General features: G+C 38.0%; 1 long non-coding RNA gene across 7 annotated transcripts in view; it reads left to right on the forward strand.

Moving 5' to 3' along the window:
* LOC144364855 (uncharacterized) overlaps positions 1-23,708 on the forward strand; it is a 121,449-nt gene extending 97,741 nt beyond the window's left edge. For 3 of the 7 annotated variants that reach the window (XR_013422948.1, XR_013422949.1, XR_013422952.1), the window contains 4 exons: positions 154-361; positions 1,196-1,378; positions 23,176-23,251; positions 23,538-23,708. This is a non-coding gene — a long non-coding RNA (uncharacterized LOC144364855). Of the gene's footprint in view, positions 1-153; positions 362-1,195; positions 1,379-9,233; positions 15,441-23,175; positions 23,252-23,346; positions 23,406-23,537 lie in introns of those variants that run through there. The other 4 variants (XR_013422950.1, XR_013422953.1, XR_013422951.1 and 1 more) reach the window with 4 other exon arrangements.
* Positions 23,709-24,820: the final 1,112 nt, after the last annotated feature.

Raw genomic sequence — 24,820 nt, forward strand, 5'->3', positions numbered from 1 at the left:
TCAGAAATGAAAGTGTGGCATTTCATTAGATGCAGTCAAGGGTAAAAACTGTATTTACATTTGATGTAATAAAGAAAGAATTATTGTCTACATGTGTATAATTCTTACAAGGTGAGGATTAAAATTCTCTGTGTTCTTAATGTATTCTTAAAGTAGATTAAGTTCAAGAATAGACTCCCAAATGAATGATGGCACAGACTAACTGCAAAGGATCCTAGGAACTGTGGTTTCCCTATGGGTCCAGGAAGAAAAGAAGATGGTGGATTTTTGTGAGCAGGCAGCTATTTCTGGCATGGATATTGTTATTCTCTGGACCTGAAGGAGGAACATAGATCCCTCCTCATTCACCACACTACCACAGGTAGGGCAACAGATCTCAGAAGAGGAGTGGGGCCATTTATGGTATTAATATCCTGGGGGAAGATGCTGGTTAGTATTCGAAAGTGAGAAGTGAAATAAAATAGTTAAAGGCAGAGGATGATCCATGGCCATCTGTCTTTTACTTTTTTTTCCTTTAAGAATTGACTAAAAACAAAAGTTGAGGTGCTTTAAAAATAGTTCTTCACATGAAAGTGAGGAACCCAAGCAACATATCTATAAAATTATGCCAGCAAGTACTAGAAGCTTCTCTCTTCTTGTATGTGGACAAATCGGGCCATTTGTGAGAGTGAGTGGACATTCTCATATATTTTTAATGCCACAGGATGCAGATATGTGCCTTAGATTTTTCCAAACAATTCATGAAATTGTGATGTGGAAGCAAGCTACCAGAGGGATCACTGGGGCATCTGGGTTGCTGGTTGGGAGTGGCCAAGATGGGGGCATTTGTGAGACTGACAGTGATAGAGGACAGCTCCAGATCACTGAAAAGATTTAGTAGTTCCAGAGCTGATGGCAGCACCTACTTCTTTACCTGGCCAGTCCTTTGGACTAGTTCTGGGCACTTTCCCTGGTAGCTTAGTCCAAATGTTTTCCCCCAGGGCCTTCCAGTATTTCTGTGAGTTTCTAATATTCCTTAAATTTCTTTTTCAACTAACTAGAATGAATGACATTGTCTTCAACTAAGAGCTTTGACCAATATAAAGAACAAGGTAGCTGTAGTAAAATCAGAACTCATTTTTTTGCATGTAGAACTATTTTCCCTTCCTCAAACTCTTTACTCACATTTTCTTTCCCCACTCACATTTGTTAACAGTGCTGTGCTAAAGCGTGCAGATGAAAACTTCTGTCTACATTTTGTGGAATATTAAAGCTAGAGCAGAATGTACTTGGAAGCAGTATGGTTTTTTGGAAAATAATCAAGTAGGAGAACCTGAAGGGGGTGGTGAATTTCAGGAGAAAATGCCAGTTCCACCGGTACGGCTGCCCCTCCACACTGGTGAGTTCTCCTTCGGAGTTAAAGCCTGAAGCTTCTGGACTGGAATTTAATCAAGGAGGAAAATTCCTTCTGAGATAAGGCTATGAAAAGAAATTATCTTCTCTTTATAAATGAATATCTCAAAATTTATTCTGTTTAGAGATTATTTGAGGCTAATGTTTCAAGAAGTTATGTATTTTCATTAAAATTTTTATAACCCAAATCATGTTCCTAGTGTAATATAGGTTTAACAGAGACAGAGATCAAGGGCATGACATCAGGACAGGACACAGAGAAGAGAGATGGTCTTGGTTTGTGAGAGGAAACTTAGCACAGGGCAAATAGCATTTGAGTTGTTACTTGCCAGCTATGTGTGACTGTAAGCAAGTTCTCCAACTTCTCTGAGCTCCACTTCCTCCTCTGCAACCTGGGGATAATAATGGCAGGGCCTTCTTCACAGGACTGTCATCAGGCCTAATTAAAAGCATTTAATGGCTCTTTGTTGTAGGCATTGAAACCAATTCTGACTTACATGATCAGAAAAAGGTTTGTTGGGAGGTGACTGAGATGATTACAGAATTGAGGAAGGTGAAAGAACCAGGATTGGAAAATGAGCAGGTGCTAAGGGAAGCCAAGGGAAAGAAGAGAGAACAAGGCCAACAGGAGGAATGGTTACTTGGGTGACCCCATTGGCTCCTCTACCGCTGGTCTTAGTTACTGCTGTGGCCTGGTCCTGTCATGATGCCATGGAATTCTTATTTAGCTGCCCTGCCTCAGCATCCTTCCCCTCTGCATGAAGTCCTGAAGCTGAATTGAACCTGCTTATGAGAGACAACTATTAAATGTGCATGAGGTTTGCAAGCTGAGAAGTTTTTAGTTTGAAATCATCTGCAGTAGGAGTTACTTTCATCATGAAAATTAGCAAACCTACAAATCAGGACTGGTTTTTGTTTTCCCAGAAAGCCAGTTTATCAGCACACTACTGCCTCGGGTACCAAACCTTGGGTATGAGCACCTACTTGCTTTGTCTAAGATACGTGACTGTGTTTAAGCTTCAAGGGGATTGGGAGGCGAGAGCTTGGCCTTTTAAGACTTTTAGGCCATCGAGAAAGAGAACCTCTCTCTTACCAACACTGGAACAGTTGGAGGATTCTCCCCAAAATGTCGAAGGTTTCAATGCTGACTAGTCTTCCCAAATTTCATATATTCTCTGCAGTATGTCAAGAGCTTACCTAAATTGTGACTGTCCTTGTAACAAATACCCAGGACTTTTTGCATCCCTTTTTCTTTATTTTCCTTCTTTTCCCCAGTTTTTACCACATTTATAACCTTTCCTTTTCTGTTTGATGTGTGATCTTAAATCCTAGCCACAACAAAAATAAAGCCTCAATCAAACCTTGCCCTAAGTTATATCTAGTAAAGGTGTAAGTTCAGTTTGGAGATTTCAGTTTTGAATTTCTAACTGTAACATTATGTTCCCTGTTAAGGAAATGAGCTTCTTTAGACAAAATTATTATTGTCTTGAAATATTCATGTTTGTTTTTGAAATAATAATAAAATAACATACAAACCAAGATAAATTTCTGAGACACTGAGAAATCTTTCTATTTGTTATCTGAAATTCTATCAGAATAATTTTTATTTAAAAACCCAAAGGTAAAGTAGTGAATCTTCTAAGTGAGAGGAGATTATAGGCAGCTAGTATTTTTTTATCCCTAATTAATAAGTGTAAGATATCTGGCTAACCAAATGAAGGTTAAGCACAGAAAGAATAAAAGTAAAATATTTTTCATGGAAACTGCTTCTTTGTATCAGTTGCAAATGCTAAGTGAAGTAAGCCAATCCCCAAAGGCTGAATGTTCTCTTTGAAAAGTGGATGCTGATCATCCATGGGAAAAATGGAGGAACTTTGACTGGGCCAAGGGGAGGGAGGGTGGGGACAGGGCATGGGGGCGGAAAAGATGGTGGAATGGGATGGACATCATTAGCCTAGGTACATGTATGTATGTATGACTACACATATGGTGCGACACTACATCATGTACAACCAGAGAAATGAAAAGTTGTGCTGCAATTGTATACAACGAATCGAAATGCATTCTGCTGTCATAAATATCTAATTAAAATAAATAAAAGAATTAAAAATCTTAAAATAAAAAACAAAACTTGGGGGTTGAGGACTTGAGAGTCTACTGGGTTGGGGGAGGACAATGCATTCCACTCTGACCTTGGTAGAATGCAGTGACTTGAGCTAGTTGTCTCCTTCCCAGGTCATTCAGTTTCCTCATCTGAAAAATAAGTCTCCATCCAGAAATTATTTTGGCCAGCTTTCTGTTGCTGTCACCAAAACACCTGAACAATTAGGGAAAAGTTTATTTTGGTTCACAGTTTCAGAGGTTCAGCTTATGGTTGTCTGACTCCATAGCTCTGGATCTGAGGCAGAATATTATGGGGGGTGGGGCTTGGCAGAGGAAAGCAGCTCAGGACATGGCCACCAGGAAAGGGGGGTGGGGCACCAGTGCTCTGCTCACTAGGAATAAAATATAATCCTTAAAGTCTTGCCCCCAGTGACCACCCTTCTCCAGCCACACCCTACCTGCTTACAATTACCACCCAGATAATCCATATCAGTGGATTAATTTACCGATCAGGTTACAACTCTCAATCTATTCATTTCACCTATAAACTTTCTGCCATTGTTTCATCCATGATCTTTTTTGGGGGGGGAACCACATATCCAACCATAAACCACATATCCAACCATAACAATTCCTTTGTAAGCCCTTTCTTCTCAAAATTTTGCTTCTTAATTACTAATTCCAATCCTACCTTTCAGTTAAAAAGATGAGCTTAATTATTTTCAGTTCAGCTGGGCACTGATGGAAACTCGACACACCATGAAAGAATTTCTAATCACTGAAGCCCTATTCACACCTGCATCACAGAATTCCCCTCCTTTGGTCTTTCAGGATGAGTAAAGCCTTATTTTTGGCTATGCTGGTTTGGAAGTTGCATCTCTATAGAAACCACTGCCTAGGTGAACCCTTCCCTGTGACTGAGAATTCTTCTCCACATTAGCATGTCATCTTAATTGATAGAACAGGTATATCTTTCTAGATCTCTGAGTTGTTTTGTCAGTTTCCAAGTCAAATCCTAAATTAGATGCAACACCTAAAGGAGCGTGCACACTGAGAAAAGCATCAGGGTTGTCATGACAACTGGGAAATGCCATGTCTCCCCCAAATGTTAATTTAACTGTCATCGTGGGGTTTTACAAACCAGTAGTCATTATATTTTTCAACTTTGAGTAGAAATGAAGTAACATTTGGGGTTTTAAATAGTTTTAAAACTATTTGAGGTTACTGTAAGTTTCTTCCTCTGCTATAAAGCCAACCTGGGTGTTTGCAGAGTTGTGGAGTCTAATGAGAATAGGTTCCCTTGGGACTTCACTAGAGGTTCCTGAGCAACGTGTGGCTGGGTCTGAAATAGTGAAGATCTAAAGCACTTACCATTTCATATTTTGGAGTACCTGTTCTCAGAACTCTGGAAACCAGCCTTATAAGATGGTTTGAAGAATAAATAGAAATGGGGGCTAGGGTTGTAGCTCAGTGATAGAGCACTTGCCTGGCATGTGTGGGGCCCTGGGTTTGATCCTCAGTACTACATAAAAATAAATAAATAAATAAATGTATTATGTTCATTTACAACTAACAAAATACTTAAGAATAAACAAATGAATGGTAGCCTCCAAATGCATTGCTGGTTCTAACACTGTCACAACCAGGAATAGCTTTCATTTGATACACAACTAGAGGAATAAACTCTATAATGTGTAATGTCATTCAGTTTTTCTTCCTCCACCTCCCAGTGTGTGATAATTATTAGCTCCAGGTACCCCCTGTTCTCAGAATAACAGTGGGATGGTAAACTCTGAACATTTTCTCATGGATCAGCTACAATTACCAGTCCTACTAAGCTGAATTTCCTTGTAAGAGATATGATTGAAGCAAAATGTTTGTGTGGTCTAGTTTGGAAATCCCAGCATGGTTTGGGTGCAGGTAGAATGATAGAAAATATATCTTGTAAAAACGATGATATGTTGGAACTATTTATAATTTTTTTTGAGGGGGAGCATACCAGGGATCGAACTCAGGAGCACTCAACCACTGAGCTACATCCCCAGCCCTATTTTGTATGTCTTTATTTAAAGACATGGTCTCACTGAGTTGTTTAGTGCCTCACCATTTCTAAGACTGGCTTTGAACTGGCGATCCTCCTGTCTCAGCCTCCCAAGCTGGAAACTACTCATGATTTTGAATTCGGTACTTTCTTTGGAATGTTAGTAAACAAGGAAGTTTTGGTTCAGAGATGCTCAGGACTTCCTGATGTATGCCTGTGTCACAGGTAGCTTTAGCCACTTTCAGAAATGCCAATTCTAATTCGAACCATGAAGAGCTCCCCCATGTTCTGACAAGAGGAACACTCTCTGCTGTAAAGCGTGTGCTGTCCCTGCTCTTTAGAAAGATGGAGAAAAAGAGCCCAAATGGTACACACACTGTTTTTAATAGTTTGGGAGCAGTGTGTGCCTCTAAATTCACTTGATGCTTGCTCAATTTTCTATTTCCTGTGTAGATTCATTCTCAGATTGGAAGCAACTTTATTACCCACACATTCAGATTAATTCCTGAGTCATGCCTGGCTTCTCTTGAAAGCAGATCACAAAATCTGGACTTTGAGAGTTGGAGTTTGACCATTTTTCAGTCTAAGTGTTACAGGATAAGATGTTCTATAAAGATCAACTGTGATGAAACCACTTCTGATTTATTAGGCAGACTGAGAATTCTAAATGATGCAGAGAAAAGAAACAATAATAAGACAACAAAACCACTACCATTTCTTAAGTGTCTGCTAGATTCTAGGCATTTTGCATATATTAACCTCATCTAATCTGCACAACAACCCTGTGAGTTTGCTTTTGTTTTCAGATGAAGAAACTTGTTTCAGAGATTAACTTGCTTATGTAACACAAACAGCCCTCAGCGCTGGAGCTAAGATGCAAACCTGAGTCAGACTGATTCTTAGCCAGAAATCCACACACTAAACAATGCTGTATCACCAGTCAAAAAGCCACATGGGATGGTATATTTTTGCTCGTGCCTGTGAGTTTAGTATTTTCAATATTTGTATTCTAGAAGACTCTGGCTGTCTATTATAGTTAAGGCAGTTGTGGAAAGGCAGGCCCTGGATGAAAAGAAGTGGAATGGTGATAAATAGAAACAATATTATGTGGAAAGGAGAGAAGATATTTCTTATTAACTAAATGAGACTAAGGCCTGGGATGTGAGAGTCTATCCTTCAGCGTTTATTGAAATGCCAACATAAGCAGAGCCCCATATTATAATCCTTAGCAAAAAGGAGTTTAATTTTTTTCAGAGATGCTCGGGACTTCCTGATGTATGACTGTGTCACAGGTAGCTTTAGCCTCTTTCAGGAAGAGGTAAATGTCAATTGGAATCTGTCAGGTAACATCTTATTGGAAAGAAGACATTTTAGAAAAACATTGGGGCCTGAAATTTCCTTTTAGAAAATCTCTAGTTTTTTGAATAAATAGGATGAAGAGAAGCATTGTAGGGCAACTGTGTTGCATAAGAAAAAGGGGTGCCATTTACATGAATTACAAATGGTGTCCACTGGATTTGAACAAAAGGGCAGCCTTCACTGAATTTGGAGAAACACTGAGAATCTTCTAGACTCAGGCATATGATGATTCTGGTTTGTTTGCTTCTCTGAGCAACTGAGTGGATGATGGTACCATTTAGAGAGATACAAGATATTAGGGAAGGAAAGACATTTGGGGCAGGGCAGTACCCAAGTTTTCTATGGGGAGGTCAAGTATGAGAAGTTGAGGATGCCATTGGATACACTAGGTTAAAGCTAAAGGGAAAGGTTGAAGCTAGAGGTCAAATTTGGGGAGTTATCAGTGCATACAGAATCCTTAATGCTATGGGATTGAATGAGATGTTTCAGAAAGGGAGAATGGAGGAAGAAGAGAAGAGGACCTAGAATTGGGCCCAAGTGTCCTCTAACATCTAAAAGTCGGGAAAAGGAAGAGAGCCAGCAAAGAGATTGAAATGAGCAACTACGAGCTTAATACCTAGACAAGTGCTTCAGGGAGAGTTCCATGCTGGGCCATGTGCTATGGAACGGCACTGAAGTCCTACTGATTCTTTCCCCTGTGGATTTTGTAATATGTCCTCTTCCTCACAAAACTGATGACTGTTTCTGGAAGGATCCCTTTGCGTCCAACTCAGTTTCTAACAATCCATGCTTATTGCTATTACCAGAATGGGTTATCCCTCTAAAAGTGTAAATACTATCAGTCACATACTAGCTTAAAACTAGACAATGGCTTTCCATTTCCCATAGAATTTATTCTAAATCCTTAATTTATTATGAGGCCCTTTGTCACCTGAAAGTTTGCTCCCCACCAGCTTATCTCCCATACATCCTGAGCTGTACCCCAATGAACTGCTTCCAATGTGCATGTTCCCTGGACCCCTACCTCCATGTAGTTCCTTTGGCTGCTGCTGTTCACTCTGGTGGAAATACTTCTCTCTACATCGTTCTTCTAACACTTCTCAGTATACAGAACTCAATTCCAGAGTTATCTTCTCTGTGAAAGTCTTCCTTGACTTCCCTTAAACAGAATAAGTATTTCCCATTCTACTGCCCTAAAACTTATATATCTCAATTATAGCACTATTTGTATTGCAATTGCTTATATTAGTATTATGACATCAATAACTGCACATTCCTTAAGAGTGGGAGCTATGCCTTTTTTTTTTTAACGTTCCCAGTGCCATGTAGAGCACTTAGTTCTTATGAGAAACCTGTAACTACACTCAGAAAGAACAAGACGTCAAAGTTTTCATGAGAGTCTGCATTTCTATATTGACTCTACTTCAACAAAATTTTCTGTTTCTTGGGGAACTACTTACTTAAAGTCAGAAATAACTACTTACCTGGCTTTCACCTTCACGTTCTGGGGGAACACACTGCTCCATTATTCCCAGATTATGGGTCACTGGTGATTGTTCTGTTTTATGATTCACCAGAGGCTGTTTCCAACCATTTACTTGGGGCTCAAAATCATGAGTCACACAGCTAGTTTTTTACACTAGGAAAAAAAAATTGTACTCACCCCATTTTTTGGAAGTCCAGAGCTCCATCATTTCAATTAAATTAATTTAGTGTTTGTCAAAGTTCCCCCAGCTACAGATTGTACCTTGAAATCTAAGAAAACGTACTCTGTGAAGACTCCACACTTTTATTAATATAATTTTTAAAGAAAATTGCTTATATAACCCAGCCCTAATCCATCTCGGATAAGATATGAGGAGGGAAAATAAGTAGATTACATAATCTTGAAGCCAAATTAATCTGTAGTGGAAATTTATGAAGAGCACTACTAAGTCAGACTCTAGTGTTTAAATATATAGCAAAAACTTTAATATTTCCCTAGCATTAGGTTACATAATGGTAGGAATACACTTATTCCTGTCTTGTTTTCTTTTGTCTTTGCATCTCAAAAAAAAAAAAAAAACACAATTTCAAGAGAATCTATTGCTGAAAGATTAAGAAGATAAAGTTCAGGCTTCACAGTGTTATTTAAGCAGATATTTTTGACCTCTCAAAATTGGACCTTTTAGAGGTCAACCATTCTAATCCTTCTCTTTCTTTCATCTGGAGTAATTGAAACAAGCCAGAAGAATTAGAATCTGTCCTATTTTTAAAATCCTAGAAAATAAATCTCCATTGGTAACTCATTTCACTGTACAGCAACCTTCTGGAACTTCCTTTTCTTGTGTTTTCTAAGGACCTCATGTTTCCACCAAAGTCCTTTGCCTTCTTCTAAACCTGGACAACACTGTCCATAAAACCACATCTTTATATTGGAATGGTCTTAGCTGCCTCCAAAAGAAATGGATTCAAATGGACTTCGAGTCAACAAACTTATCATCTCTCTTCACAGCAAGTCTGTCAGGTGGGCTCTGGGGTGGTTTGGTTTTTGACTCAAGAATATCTTTGAGGGTACACATATTTTCATCTTCCCTTGACCATCTAGAACTTGTTTCAAACTCAGTCTGTAAGCAAGATCTGGTCCATAACCAGACAGGACAAAATCCCAAGGAAAAAGAATGGCCGCTTCTTCCCAAGTCTCCTTGGAAGGGAGGAAACATCTTCTAGGACTCTTTAGCAAACTTCTCTTCATGTTTCTTGGTCAGAATTGGCTATTCTTGGACCAGGTTTTGACAAAGAGGATAAAATGTTCATAACTGACCGATCACATGGTATAAATCACTAGGGCCACTACATCTGCCTGTCATTCTATCCAGCATTTTCTTCTGACTTCTGGTCCTCTCCTGTACCTTGTACCATGTCCTCCATTAAGCAGGGAGGAAGGACCAAGAAGAGGACAAGAGAGCAAACACATTGGAAAGCATGGATAGCCTGAGATTGTAGTGGGGATATGACTTATAAATTGGAGAACAGAGTTTATGTTATATCCACATTGATTACATAAGGGAATATGTTCCATTTAACACTAAAATGTTGTGACTAGACTGATAGGAAGGAACATTGGCAGTGAAGTCAGACAAATCTGTGTGTCTTTAGATGGATTCATTTAATTGTATGGAGACTAAATTTCCTTGTGTGAAAAATATAAGTAATAATAGCCACCTGGTGGGATGCTATGAGTACTATACATAGTATACAAATAGTGTATCACCCCTGGCATTTTATATGTAGGTAAATCACAGAAGATAGTTGTCTATAATAATGAGAAGGAATTGGAAATGCTGTGAACCCCGAGAGTCAACAGCAGGAACCATAGAAAAGCTGAACAGCCGACTGTTGACCATGAGGTGGTAACTGCTAGTACTGAATGACTCGCTGTGCTAAACACTTCACTCCTGTTGCCTCACTTATCTATTATGGTCCCCATTTTACAGACGAGACTATGAAAGTCAAAAAAGCTTGTGAGTGCAAAGACCTAGTTCACGATTTGGATCTGCCATGTGCTGAAGTCCAAGCTTCTGACCAGAATATGATAATTTTTCTAGACATAAGCCCCCTTTCCATGGTTACGCAGGTTCTCAACAGACTAGATTAATACATACTCTAAATTTTGGATTTCTTTGCTTTCTTTATCCAATTACATTGAATCATTCAACGTGCATGTATAGTAATAATTTATTTTCATATACTGTATATTTTTTATAAAGGACATTAAACCCCTCCACATTCCCTAGACATGATCAGCTGGCACCAAAGGATTAGTAAAAAAATGTAGATTTCACCAAAGACTTTATGGAAGGCACAGAGGAGGAAAGGTCAGTTGCACACTGCACAACAAGCTATTGACAACTCTTGTTCATCCTTTCTGCTCTCCAGGTTCCTTCTTCTTCCCTGAACTTGCAGAGTGTGGAGGTTCTTCTCCCCATAGTAGAACCCCTCTCTGGGTCCTGCTCCTTTTACCAAGTTCCTTTCCCCACTCTGACTTATTGTTCCTGCCTATGCAGAACACTTAGCCATTCTCCATCTTCTACCTTTGACTTATACACTCAGCCTCTCTCTGGCCTCAAGTAAAAGTTCTGTTTTATGCACAAGTGAGTCTGGCATCAGCTGTATAATTTTAGTTGAGGGTCAAGAAGACCTCACTACTCAAACCTCTTAACATGCTCTCCTCTTTGAATTGGGTATAAATGCTATCTTAGAAGTGACCTGTGAGAAGGAGGTATGGTTCAGAGGAGGCATGTCAAGCCATTATCAACAAGTGATATTTTATCTTGAATTGATTTATTGATTAACTCAGTTGCTATTTCACAGGATTCATTTCCTCAATGAAAATCGATTTCTCAGGATATGGAATGGAAGGAGAGCCTCTGGGAAGCTGTGGGGGACATATGCAGACAGGAGAGAAGATTCACTGCCAAACATCAGTGGTGGAATGAAGCTTAGAGATGGGGCTCTCTAAATAATTCCCCCATAAATTAGTAGTTGTGTCCATGTCTGACCAATATACTAAGTGTCCTTATCTATACAGAAGACCATAGTCTTAAGGTAGAAGATCCAGGAGAAACTTTAAAACCTTGCTTAGCTTATATTTTTATCATGAAGAACTTGATGAATAGATGTTTGTAAGTATCGGGTATTTAAATAATACAGAATTATGTCTTAATAATTGGATATAAAGTTAGTATAAGCACAAAAACAAAACTGAAAAAAAATCAATTTTCCACTTCATACCACACCTGAAATGAATTTCAGATGATTTTGATTTTGATATTTCAAAGAAAAAAATTAATGAAAGAAAATGCATGTGGTTATATTTATTGAGAATACTGACACATACAAGGCAAAACTAAAATCAAAATATCCTTCTATGAATGGAAAGGGATAATCCAAAAGCACATATACCAGGAGGCAGGGATGCCACAATAGAATGTAGCAGTTCATAAAAGTAGACAATGGTCAGATAATGTGAAAGGGGCCTTCATGGGGAACATGTTCTTTATGGTACAGCCCACAGCAAATTATGGGAGAAATCAGGATCAGATTGAGTTTGATCCATAAAAATTGGCATAAAGCTTAATTATCTTAAGAAAAAAACAGAAAAACAATTTCCAAGAGGTGTCTTTGGGTACATAAATGATGAGAGGTGATTGACCAAGAGATGGTACAAGAGCTTCCAGTTTAGGAGTTAGATCATGCAGGTGGAGTCCTATGTTGCTAGAATTCCTCATAGCCACAGAGGAGTAGAATGATAAATGTTAAAAGAAACTCAGAAAAGCACGGTTCTAAAGTCCAACCCCTTTGCAAATAGTTCTCTTAGAAGGCATTTTTACATGCGAAGATAATTATGTTGAGAAAAGTTAAGTATTGAAGGCAAACAGATTTTGCTGTTCAGATATATGCCAAGATTCAAGTCATCAAGAAAATCACAACTTTTTGTATATTCCTGAAGGAATGAGCATATTCTAAAGATACATGCTTACCCCTGTTTTTAGCAGCATAATTCACAATAACCAAGCCTAGGTGCCCATCAACAGATGAATGGATTAACAAAATGTGGTATATGTGCACAATGGAGAACTATTCAGCCATAAAGAAGAATGAAATAATGTCATTTGACAAAGGAATAAAAATAGGTAGAATTGGAGATCATATGTTAAATGAAATAAGCTGGACTCAGAAAATATCATATGTTTTCTTTCATAAGTGGAAAGATAATATGAAAGTAGAAGGGAAACAGAGAAGGAGACAGGGAAATGGGATAGTGGGGGGTTAAAATGATCAAAGTACATAATATGCATATATGAATATGCCATAATTATTCTGTATAATTAATATGCACTAAAAAAAGCAACATAAAGAAAGTCAGTTTTAAGCCATCAACGTCTATTAAAACTAATTGAGGAAGTTATTTATTCTTTGTTGGATTTTGTCATGAAAAATCTTCGTCTTGGTGACATTTCATATTCCTCTAGTGGCCTTATTCTAAGAGCACGAGGAAAGACTAAGCAATTCAATTTTGATATTGAAAATTTAAAATGAATTTTCAAAAAAACTAACAAACAAAATAGACCAAAACAATTCGGTTCAGTCTCGTACAGAAATTCTACTTCATTCTGTCATTCAAATTCCTTCATTATTAGATGCTAATCTCTTTTTAAATCTTAACGCCCACTAAATTCATAGTCTTCCTTTCTTCTCATCACCCATAGTAATCTACTCTGCGTCTTTCCACATTGTCCTTCCTTCTTTTTCTCCTCCCATATAATTCTCAAACTACTCGTGAAGACTTGTCTCAAATACCTCCTCTTCCATAAAAAATTTCACAGACAGTTCAGCTCTTTCTATTCTCTAGGCTCAATAGCACCCTTGGTCTGATTTCTCATTGGTCAGGTAGTCTGCCCCTGTGTAGCTGTCATTTACTTCTGGCACTATCACATAATGCTGGACATGGATATAGACCACTACTTCCTCAAAATATTGTAATGGTTTGCAGAACAGAGCTCTATGGGACTTTGCCCTCATTAACTCATTCTAGTGCTTAATGACTCCCTCTTTGTCTCCATCAGATAGTAGAGCACCTGGAAAAAAAGTAGGTACTCGCTGGATTTATTTATTTATTTATTTTTATTGTGACTTATTATTTTTCAATATTTGTTTTTCGATTGTAGTTGGACATAATACCTTTATTTTATTTGTTTATTTTTTATGTGGTGCTGAGGATCGAACCCAGGACCTCGAACATATTAGGCGAGCGCTCTACCACTGAGCTACAACCTAAGCCCTGGATTGATTTATTGATTAAAGTGACATTGCAAGACACCAGACTGTAGCTGGTCCCTTCACAGCAATGCTTTACTGAGGGTGATGGAGAACTGTGTGCAAGCCAGTGTAAACCTGGTGGAAGCCACGGTGGCTCGTTTTTTGCTATGAGCTAGATATGAAATCAGCAGGAGTTACGCCAAGTCCAAGAAACTCTGGGAGAACGGAGGTGATAAATATGCCATCACTTGGTATGCTCAGAGTGATCCATTTCCATTGACAGCTCTACAAAGTTGGGCAATTTTTCATGACTGCCAGCTTCAAAAACCTGCTCTTCTGATTAAACGGGATTCATTAAACATATTTTTGAGTGCCTATCAAGGGTAAAGGCATTTATATCAAAAACTGGCACATAGTAGGCGCTCAGAACTCTTTCCTTTCTCATTTGCTTGGCCAATGTTGCAGTTATTTCCAAAGTTGCCCCTTTATTCCCTCTTCCCCACCTTCTGACAGAATTTTTAAGGGATGAGCTTTTGGTCATGGAAAATGATAGTTCCTTCCATAGGAAGCTATGGAAAGCAATTGTAAGTGTTATCTTTTCATTTGTTCATCACACAAATCCAAGCAGGTGGTTATTTTTAATGTCTATTTTTCAGATGGTAAAACTGAACCTCAGAGAACTTATTTGCTATTGGTGAATAACTCATATTTGAATTTCTTGATTAATAAATTAGGAATAAAGAGGTAGAGGGGACATCCTATTTCTTCTTTTAAAAATGTCATTGCCTTAAAAATATCAATGTTGAGTGTTGCAATTTGCCTCCCAGAGGTTTGATTCACCATGAACTGAACAAGCCCAAGTCTGAAGGCCCTTCACTTAAATGGTCTTCTAAAGCCATTGGAGGGAACTCGATGATGTGTTTACAGCGTCTCAAATATCTCCTCTTCCTTAAAAAATCCACAGACATTTCAGCTCTTTCTATTCTCTAGGCTCCAACAGCACCCTTGGACTGAATTGTATGTTTTTATAGAATTTGCTAGCAAAAAAGATTGAGTTATAGTCCACACCCCCAAATTGTATAAGCCTCAGACTCCACAACCAGGCTTTGTCACTAGCAGAGCCTTGATTTTTAGCTAGGTACATTGCCACCCAACCAGAAGACTACAAATGAAGAACAGAAGACAAACCTTCTTTGTTCTTCTCCCCATCCAAGTGCTTGGAACATGAGTGCAATGGCTGGAGCTTTAGTGAGCATCTTAGACCACTGGAATGAAAGACCCATGCTAGGGATGGTGAAGGGAAGAACTGGAAGGAAATTTGATCTCTTATAACTGATGGACTGCCATATCTATCTTGGATTTCCACCAGACTTCTTTAAGAGAAATAAATTTATAGATTGGCGTCTTTACCCTTTGGGAGAATAGAAAACCAGGAAAGTTCTCAGAGTGGCAGGAGACATGTAGTATGCCTTTTTATCTTGTCTTGCCTTAAGTTGCCCAGGCTGGTCTCAAATTTCTGGGCTCAGTGATCCTTCTACTTCAGCCTCCTGAGTGTTGGGGCCATTGGTGTATGCCAATGCACCCATCAGATAGGACTTTTTAAAAAATATTGCTGAATAGTATACCATGGTATGGGGGTACCATGGTTTGTTTAACCATTTACTCATTAAAGAATATTTAAAGGATAAAGGATATTTGTTTCCAGATTGTGGCTATTACAAATAAAGATGCTATAAACAAATGTGTATATAAGTTTTCATCCTCTGAGATAAATGACTAGGAATAAAATTGCCAGGCCTTATGTTAGTTGCATGTTTATTTTATTAAAAAATTTTTTTGTAGTTGTAGATGGACAGAATGCCTTTATTTTGTTTATTTTTATGTGGTGCTAAGGATCAAACCCAGTGCTTCACACATGCTAAGCAGGTGCTCTGCCACTGAGCTACAGTCCCAGCCTGCATGTTTAATTTTTTTTAAGAAACTGAAAAATTGATTTTCAGAGTGGCCATTTTATAATCCCAATAGTAATGTATAAAAGATTCATTTTTTCAGTATCTTCACCAGCATTTGGTATTGTCATTCTATTTTGTGTTAGTTGTACTAATGGGGACATAGTGATATATCATTATAACCTTAATTTGCATTTCCTCAATGACTAATCATCTTGAACATGTCTTTGTGTACTTATTTAACATCTGTATATCCTCTTTATCTAAATGTTTCTTCATGTATTTTGCCCATTTTATAATTGATCATTGGTTTTTTTGATATTGAGTTTAGATTTTTAAAAATCCTAGATATTCTAGATATAAATTCAGATATATGGTGTGGAAATATTTTCTTTTATTGTGTAGTCATGTCAAAGAACTCTTTACTAAGTCCCCCAAATTTTCTCCTGTATAATTTTGTAAATATTTCATAAATTTAATTCTACATGTAAACCTAGGATCTATTTTGAGCTAACTTTATATCATGGGAGATTAGATCAATGTTTTTGCTGATGGATATCAAATTATTTTGGCATATTTTTTGAAAATTCTGTCCATTGAGTTACTTTCACACCTTTGTCAAAAATCAAGTAGCCATAAGTATATGCACCAATTTATTTGTTCTTTATATTGTTCTATTAATTTATGTATTCATTCCTCTGCCAATAGCACACATCCTTGATTACTTTAATTATAGAGCAAGCCTTGAGATCAAGTAAACTGATTCCTCTCACTTCATTGTTTTTTAAAAAAATCAGGTCTGTCCAGTTCCTTTATCTTTCCATGAGGATTTTAGAATAATTTTGTCTGTTTCTAAAAAAAAAAAAAAATTCTGAGAGATTAATAAGGGTAATGTTCAGCTGTGTATTAACTTGGAAGAATGGATTTCTGTACTATGTTGAGTCTTCTTTCAATTCAGAAAGTTGGTCTATCTATTTTAATCTTTAATTTCTTTCATGAACTTTCAGTACATAATTATGTATTAGTAGATTCATACCTAAATAACTCACTTGTTTAAACGATTATAATTTTAGATTTTTAAATTTTAGTTTTCAGAAATTTGTTACAGTATATGGAAACACAATTGATTTTTGCATGTTGATCTTGTGTTCTGTGACTTGTTGAACTTGCTTATTAGTTCTGAGATTATTTTTGTAGATTTCTTGGGGTTTTCTGTGTAGACCATCATGTTACCTGCAAATAAGAACAGATTTATTTTTTCCTTTTCAATTCATATAAACTTTATTTCCCTTTCTTGCCTTGTCATAGTCTAAAACTTCTAACACTCTGTTGAATTGCAATGATAAGAGTGGATATTCTCACATTATGTCTGCTTTTAGGAAGAAAGTATTCATTTTTTTGCTATAAAATGTACCATGGTAACTATACGCATTTGGTAGATTATTTTTATTAAGACGAGGAAACTCTTGTACTCCTAGTTTTTAAAAGTCAACTTTTTATTTATTAATAAAATTGTGTAGTTTTTCTTCTTCAGTCTGTTAACATGGTAAGATCACACTCATGGATTTTTGAATATTGAACCATCCTTGCCTCTCTGCAATAAATCCCACTTGAATGTAGTATATAATTCTTTTTATATGTTACTGCATTCTACTTGCTAATATTTTGTTAAAAATTTTTGCATCTGTATGCATGAGGGATAGTCTGTAGGTTTTTTTTTTTCACCGTCTTTATTGAGTATCAGATAATGCTAGCTTTATCAGTATATTCTGAAGTGTTACATTTCCCTTATATTTTTTTGCAAAAAGATTGTGTTGAATTGGTATTAATTCTTTTTTATATATTTGGCAGGATTCTCCAATAAAACCATTTTTATTCTTGCAGGCTTTCAAAGAACACAATTTAAAAGCAGAGAATAAAGGAAAGAAACTAATACAAGTCCATGTAATAATGTAGCATGTTCATTCATTGTGAGAGAGGCACTTTGCAAGTTGTGAGCATGTTCTCTTTAGTGTCAGAGGGATGGCATAGTTCAGAGGAAGAAGATATTATCATGAATTGGAACAGTCAGAAAAGATCTGTTGGATGAGATGGACACAGCTCTGTGGACAATGTGAAGAGTTGGTGAAATAATTAAGAACTTGTATGATACTTTAGTAAACAGAATCAACTGTAAACGCAGTGAACCCATAATCTCAGGACCTTGAGACAGGTCTTGTCTAGGGATAGAAAGAAGTTTAAAAGGTACTTAACCTCAGTGAGTTTTTATTTTGGGGCTTGACATATCTAACCCCTAAAATGGCAAGTCCAGCTCTTAAGAACCATATCTTTGGGCTAGAGATGTGGCTCAAGCAGTGGCGTGCTTGCCTGGCGTGCTTGCCTGGCATGTGCAGGGCTCTAGGTTCGATCCTCAGCACCACATACAAATAGAATAAAGATGTTGTGTCCACCAATAAATGAAAAATAAATATTAAAAAATTCTCCCTCTCTCTCTTAAAAAAAAAGAACTATAGCTTCGTGCCTTTGAATCTGCCACTTTATAAAATGCCCAATCCCTGCAGATTATTGAACATATCAGAACATACAGCATTCAGATCCTCCTGGGAGTGGACACTGCGGAACACTTCATCAGAACTGTAAGGAACCCTCGTGAATGACACCCTGTCACCTTGTCATGAAGTGGTTGGGGATGAAGAGTGGCTATTATTGCATTTCTCTCACTGTTAGTGTTCCAAGTGCTCTGGCAGGGCTGCCTAGGAGGAGGAATGGCACAATATTGTGACAAAATTGATTAGCATTTGCAGAAGTAGACACAGCCCCCCAGGGAACTTAGAGATGCTTCCCCATGCTCTCCTCCCATGCTGCCATTGCTGCCTTCTGCCCTCCCCCTACCTTCAGATATCTGTGATGTGTCTGGGTCCCCAGCTGGCCTGAAAGTTCTTGTGACACTGGGGGCATATTTTGTGACATTGTCCTTAGAAAACTCTAAAGCTGGTATACAATCCAGAGACATGATTTTCATTTTATTCATTTTTTATTTAATGCTGTTCGTATCCTACAAAATAGAGAACTGCAAATGTCAACAATTGAATACAGTGTAAGGATTTAAAATGTAGATTTAAAAATTTATCATGGCAAATTTAAGTTCAGTATTAAGGAAGATCCAGCATTCTATATTCAGTAGGAATTAGATCTTCCATGTTCTTTATTCTGAAATACATTATCTTGTAAGAGTTGTAAAAAAAGATGTACTGCCTAAACCAGGGACGTGGAAATGTACATTCCCTGGGAATTTGCAGAAACACTGTGGAGGGCGTTTGATCAGAGTCTAGATAAGGTTTTGAATACTTTAGTAATATCCTAGAGTAAAATAACAGCTACCACTGAGCACTGGCACCTACACAGAAGCATGTAATACTCCAATGGACTAGGTGCTAGAATCCCCCCATTCCTATGAATGTTGAGAGTGGTCATGGTTAGGTAATATGTACAGTATTGGTTAGCTAGTACATATTTAAATCTGAATAAAACCCAGATAAATATTTGGTCACTGCTTTTGCCATTCCTGAATATAGGATCAAGAGATTGGTATTAGTCTGTTTGTTCTGCTATAACAAAATAAAATAAACTGGATTATAAACTATAAAAATTTATTTCTCAAAGTCTGAAGGAAGCCTAAGGTCAATACAGATTCAGAGACTGGTGAGAGTCCATTTTCATGCTCAGATAGTACCTTCTGGCTTCATCCTCATGTGGTGGAGGGGTGGAGGGCTCTCTGGGGTTTCTCATTGATCCCTGCATGAAGGTTCTGCTCTCATGACTTAATTACCCCCACTTCCTAATACCATTACGTTGGAGTAAGGATTTTGATAAATGAATTTGTGGGAGACACAAACATTCAGATGATAGGAGGGTCCAATTATTAATTTATTCTGTAAATTGTTATTTATAGTCCTATATATATGTGCCTGGGAACCTTAATTAAATGTGGACTGCTCTTTCAGGATAATCATGGTACATATCTACAATAATTTTTATTTCTAAATCCTTCATTGATACATTGAAACCCATCCAAAGCATGAACACCTATTTCAAACTGTTCTCCAAATTAAGCTGATTTTCTCTTCTTCTAATCACCTACTCAGAATTAAAATGCTCATGTCTTCCGGGAAGGACAACCTCAGTTCTCCACTCCATGAGGTCCAAGGAGATGGTGGAGCCAAGCATCTCTCTCTTGTTTTGTTTTTTGTTTTTATATGAGTAAGATGCCAGCTCCCTGGTCTGTGCTACAGACCATGAGTGCATTTACCACATCTGAGGGAACCTTATGTACTATACCTGTACTGGCCAAAGCTCCTCCATCCCTGGCATGGCCGTTGACAGAAGAAAGTGTGAATGGTGTTGGGTGCGCTCTGTCTTAAAAGATAGAGCAGATGGGCTGGGGTTGTGACTCAGTGGTAGAGCACTTGCCTAGCATATTCAAGGCACTGGGTTCGATCCTCAGCACCACATGTAAATAAATAAAAGTCCATCAACAACTAATAAAAAAATACTTTAAAAAAAGGCAGAGCAGAGTGAAACAAAGGAGTGTAATGATGCCTACAGTAATTAGGACTGCAGTCTTTGAAGTGGGTTGGGAACATCTCTGGGAACAGCAAATTAATAACAATGTCTCTTTATGGTAGTACATAATAATTACAAAACTGAATATGCCACATGAAGTTGGGTTCCCCCCCCCCAGTGGACTCACAACAATTGAATGATTCATTTGCTGCTGGAGCAGAATTCTTTATCCCAGATCAATTGCATGCCTTCCTGATGACTCTTTAATAGAAAAAGTAGCCACAGAATGACAGCTGATGACAGGAGACTCAGACGCAAAGTAGAGCCATCATTGCCTGGAGCCAAACAAAAATTATATCACTTGAAAGCTCAGAGTCCAAGAGCTAATATCTTGCCTACAAAAGAACAAAAGGCAGAAAGTTTTTGCTAAAGTCATGTAGATTATAAATATAAGGAACTCAGGAGATGTGTATTTCCATTTGAGGCCCAAAAAGTCAATATTAGTTAAAAAAAAGAAAGAAAAGAAAAGAAAAAAAGAAAGAAAAGAAAAAAGAAAGAAAGAAAGAAAGTTCAAAGAAAGAAAGAAAGAAAGAAAGAAAGAAAGAAAGAAAGAAAGAAAGAAAGAAAGAAAGAAACTGTTAAAGTCAGGTAGCCTTATGAAAATCTCAGGTGTTATGCCAGTGAGACAGGCCTGGAACTAGGAATGCATACATAATATAGACCCAACAAGCCTTGGAGAAAGGGACTTTGTCTCTCTAGATCTGAGCTTCCACAGCGGAAGTTCTGACATTCATAGAGATAGAGGAAAAGCTTTCCTTTCTTGGAGAAATTTCTCTCTACAAAATTACCTGCATGAAGGTGAACTCCCTGGGAGGATGGGAATGACAATTATGGTTCATTTTATCAAATGGCTTTAAAATTAAACTGCAGAAAGAAGGAAGCAGGAAATGCCACTGCGACAATAGCACATCTTTATGATGTTCTCCCCATAATTTACTCTAAATGAAGGTAGAAACCAGGACACAGAACTTTTGTTGCAGATGGAAAGAGAAAAAGGGATGCCAGTCATTTTGTTCTTAAACATGTGCATTAAAAAAAAAAAATCTTTCACTCAGGGTTTCCATAGCTACTCCACCCCCTCAGTTTTCATTCACAACTTGTCTAAGGTAGAGGTCAAGGACAAGTGGCATCAGTGCCTTCTCACCCACCAGCACAGAAGAGGACATCAGAACCTGTGCCCCATGTGTTGCTGATCCACAACCCATGTCACAAAGGAGGGCAAAGCAAATCCAAACAGAATCCTCTCTACCTAAACAATCTCTCTTGTTCCTTTTAGCTTTGAAATTCTTATGGAAAGCTGGCTCAAGAATGTCCTTCAAGCTAAACACAAACTAGAACATTGAAATAAAACACATCTGTCATACAGTAAAAATATAGATTTAAAAAATTTCCCAAACAATGAATTTTCTAGCACCAATTTCTTTCATAAAATAAGATCATATTTATTTTAACATTAAAACTAAAACAATTGAAAATACTTTTAGATCAAAAAGACCCATCTCTCTCCTAGGGTTTCCATCCTCCAATGATTTGGGGGTCCTTCGATTCTATTCTGGCGCTTGGTTACTGGTCATTACCACCAGAGGTGCATTCTGTGATCCTCCCTTGATTTTCTTGTACTGTCTCTGAAATTGTTCCTCAAGGCTATTTTCTTTCCCATAACAATTGAATTGGAATTTCAAGAGTTCCCTGTTCTTTATGTTCAGACAAGAACATTGGCAACATCTTACCAAATGTTCAGGGATGCTTGTTCTTGGGACTCTCAGCCCTGTGTTTAACCTCCTGCCTGGTATCTGGTTCCTGGCAGGCTCCCATATGGCCTAGGGAAAACCTTGTCCTCAGCGAGAAACCTCAACCCCTCTGTTCCCTGCTTCCCTTCCAAGGCACAAACGACTACATGAGCAAGACAGTTTCTTCATGAGAAACTCCTCCCAGGCTCCCTCTCTAGCCTTGGAACATACAAGGGCAGATGGTCTTCCATGGCCCACACAAGTCTAAATCTGTATTTGGAAGTCTTCAGATTGGGGATAGTGTATCCACTCCCTCCTTAGAGTCTACTAAAGTAAAATAAAGAAGAGAAACCATATGCTAAACCCACAACAAAGAGGATGGGAGTCAGGCTCAGTAGAAGAACTATTTAACATTCTAAATATGTCAAGTGAATGGAGGATGTAAAATGGATGGGGAAGTCATGCTTTCCTATGGGGGCACAGAGACAACATCGAAGCTGGTTTACCCCCACAAAACCTTGGAGAACTGCCAAATTGGAGATGTCACCTATGGTGAAAGGAAGGAATAAAGCTTGAAACTGAGAACAGAGGATTGGTTGACAAGGTATAGAAGAGACAAACTCTGCTCTCTCTCTAGCCCACCCTTGACATTGAAGACCCAGTGTAGGCAACTAAGTATCTCTCCCAGGCTAGAGACTGGAGCTTCTTCTTGGGTGTGGGAGATGGAATTAATGACTCTTGGGGAAGTACATACTCTAGCACCAGAAAGTCTCCTCACATAAAAGATGGTTTCCCACTTGAAAAAGCAAACTGTAGCAACTCAGAAGTCTTTCAGATGTAGAGTTTCAGATCAGCTTTTCATTGCACTACTCTGAAATGTGAACAGCCAAACAAGGATTCTAACACATGTGAAGGGGCCCTCAGATAGCAGGGGGCCAGGGTTTGGACTCAATGAAAAGAGTGAAAATGCAGAGAACTCTACAAAAAAGAAACCACTTTTCTAAAGTACATGTATGAAGACACGAATTGGGTGTCAAAATACTTTATATACAAACAGAGATATGAAAAAATTGTGGTTTATATGTGTAATAAGAATTGTAATGCATTCCACTGTCATTTATTTATTTTTTTTAAAAGAAAGAGAGAGAGAGAGAATTTTTTAATATTTATTTTTCAGTTTTCGGTGGACACAACATCTTTATTTTATTTTTATGTGGTGCTGAGGATCAAACCCAGTGCCCCGTGCATGCCAGGTAAGCACGTGATCGCTTGACCCACATCCCCAGCCCCATTTATTTTTTTAAACTAATTAAAAAATAAAAATAAAAAATGTCCATGCTCTAAGCAGATAATTGGAAGAGGGTTGGAGTGGTATGGAGTGAGCCTGATGTCTGCTCCTATAAACAGGTATACAAAAAACTCAGTTTGACATTTAGTCAATCGGTAAGTATGATTGCCCATCTTTTTTGTGCTAAGTTCATCCTGGACATTAATGGTAGTCAATTTTATTTTTAACGACATGTAATCAATTTTCTTCAGGGTGGCGATCAACTGCATCTCTCCGTTGCCTCTTTTACTGAGCCTAGCCAGCAAGATGAAGACTGAGAATTATGGGAATAGACTATCACCCTCTCTCAGAGACATTGAAGACAGATGCAGGAGATGAAATGCTGGAAAACATTAAAAATAAATATCGCCTTTCATAATTGATGATTTATAGTTTGCAAAGCCATTTCTTGTCGCACTTTATCATCAAACAACCCTGTAAAGTCGAACATTTTTATCGCAGCCCAAGCTGATGCTGAACCTACCAGGAAAAGACTAACACTTGCAAAGAGCTCCAGTGCCTGGTACCCAAGTGCTCGATAGGAGATAGGTGCTGCAGTGAAGGTAGCAGCCAGAGAAATTGAAAAGTGCCGCAAAATCTGCCTTTTGTTGCCATGGCGTTTTCCCCTGTGCTTGTCTTCCTCCTTCCATCTCCCTGTGCCTCCTTGTATGTAAATTTTTAGCTTGTGGGTGCCTTAGGTCCCCCAGGTATTATCTGACAGCTTTCAACTTCTGCTCCCTTCTCCCGGGATAAGAAGCATCCATCTCATGTCTCTTCCCTTCAGATCTTTAATACACCATGACAATGGTTGGTACTGGATCCCCAAAGTATTGTTTCAGAATCACTTAAGAGTCTCTAAAATAGATTTCTGTCCTTTTCCAAACTGCAAGGCATCAATGTGAATGACAATAATTAAGATGTCTCTCTAGATACTTCTGATTGTACCACACAGGCAGGTTGTTTTCAATTTTGTTGTCCCCCCAAAACTTAACACCTAAACATCCATGTAACCCACTTAAGGGAGATTCATACTCCCCTGACTTGTAGAAATAAGTGCCAAGAGTTGAAAGAATAAAAAGGTTACATTTAAGAGTTTTTAACAACTGATCTGTGCAATGAACTTGAATTTTCTTTGAATAGAGTTAAGCAGCTTTGGGTCTCTTCCACAGAAAACCCCGCCTCCTAGCCTGGCACCACAGCAGATTTCCTAGGCTGAATAGAGAATAGTCAGAGTTACAAGCAGATCCTTGGAGGAGACATTTACAGAGTATAAATCTGATTCTCATACAAGGACTGTGTGTTGTCTAGTGTAGGGTGGGTGGTGTTGCAGCGGCGATGGTAATGGTGCAGCGTGTATGTGTGTGTATAAGCACTGTCAGAATCAGAAAGAAAAGAGAGACAGTGGAATGAGTTAGCTCACCACGTATTTACATTCATTGAGCTATAAAATTTATCTCTAAAAAAAAAAAAAACCACACACAGAAAACCAAAAAAC

This window comes from Ictidomys tridecemlineatus, chromosome 6 (assembly GCF_052094955.1).
Source record: "Ictidomys tridecemlineatus isolate mIctTri1 chromosome 6, mIctTri1.hap1, whole genome shotgun sequence".
NCBI classification, from domain to species: Eukaryota; Metazoa; Chordata; class Mammalia; order Rodentia; family Sciuridae; genus Ictidomys; species Ictidomys tridecemlineatus.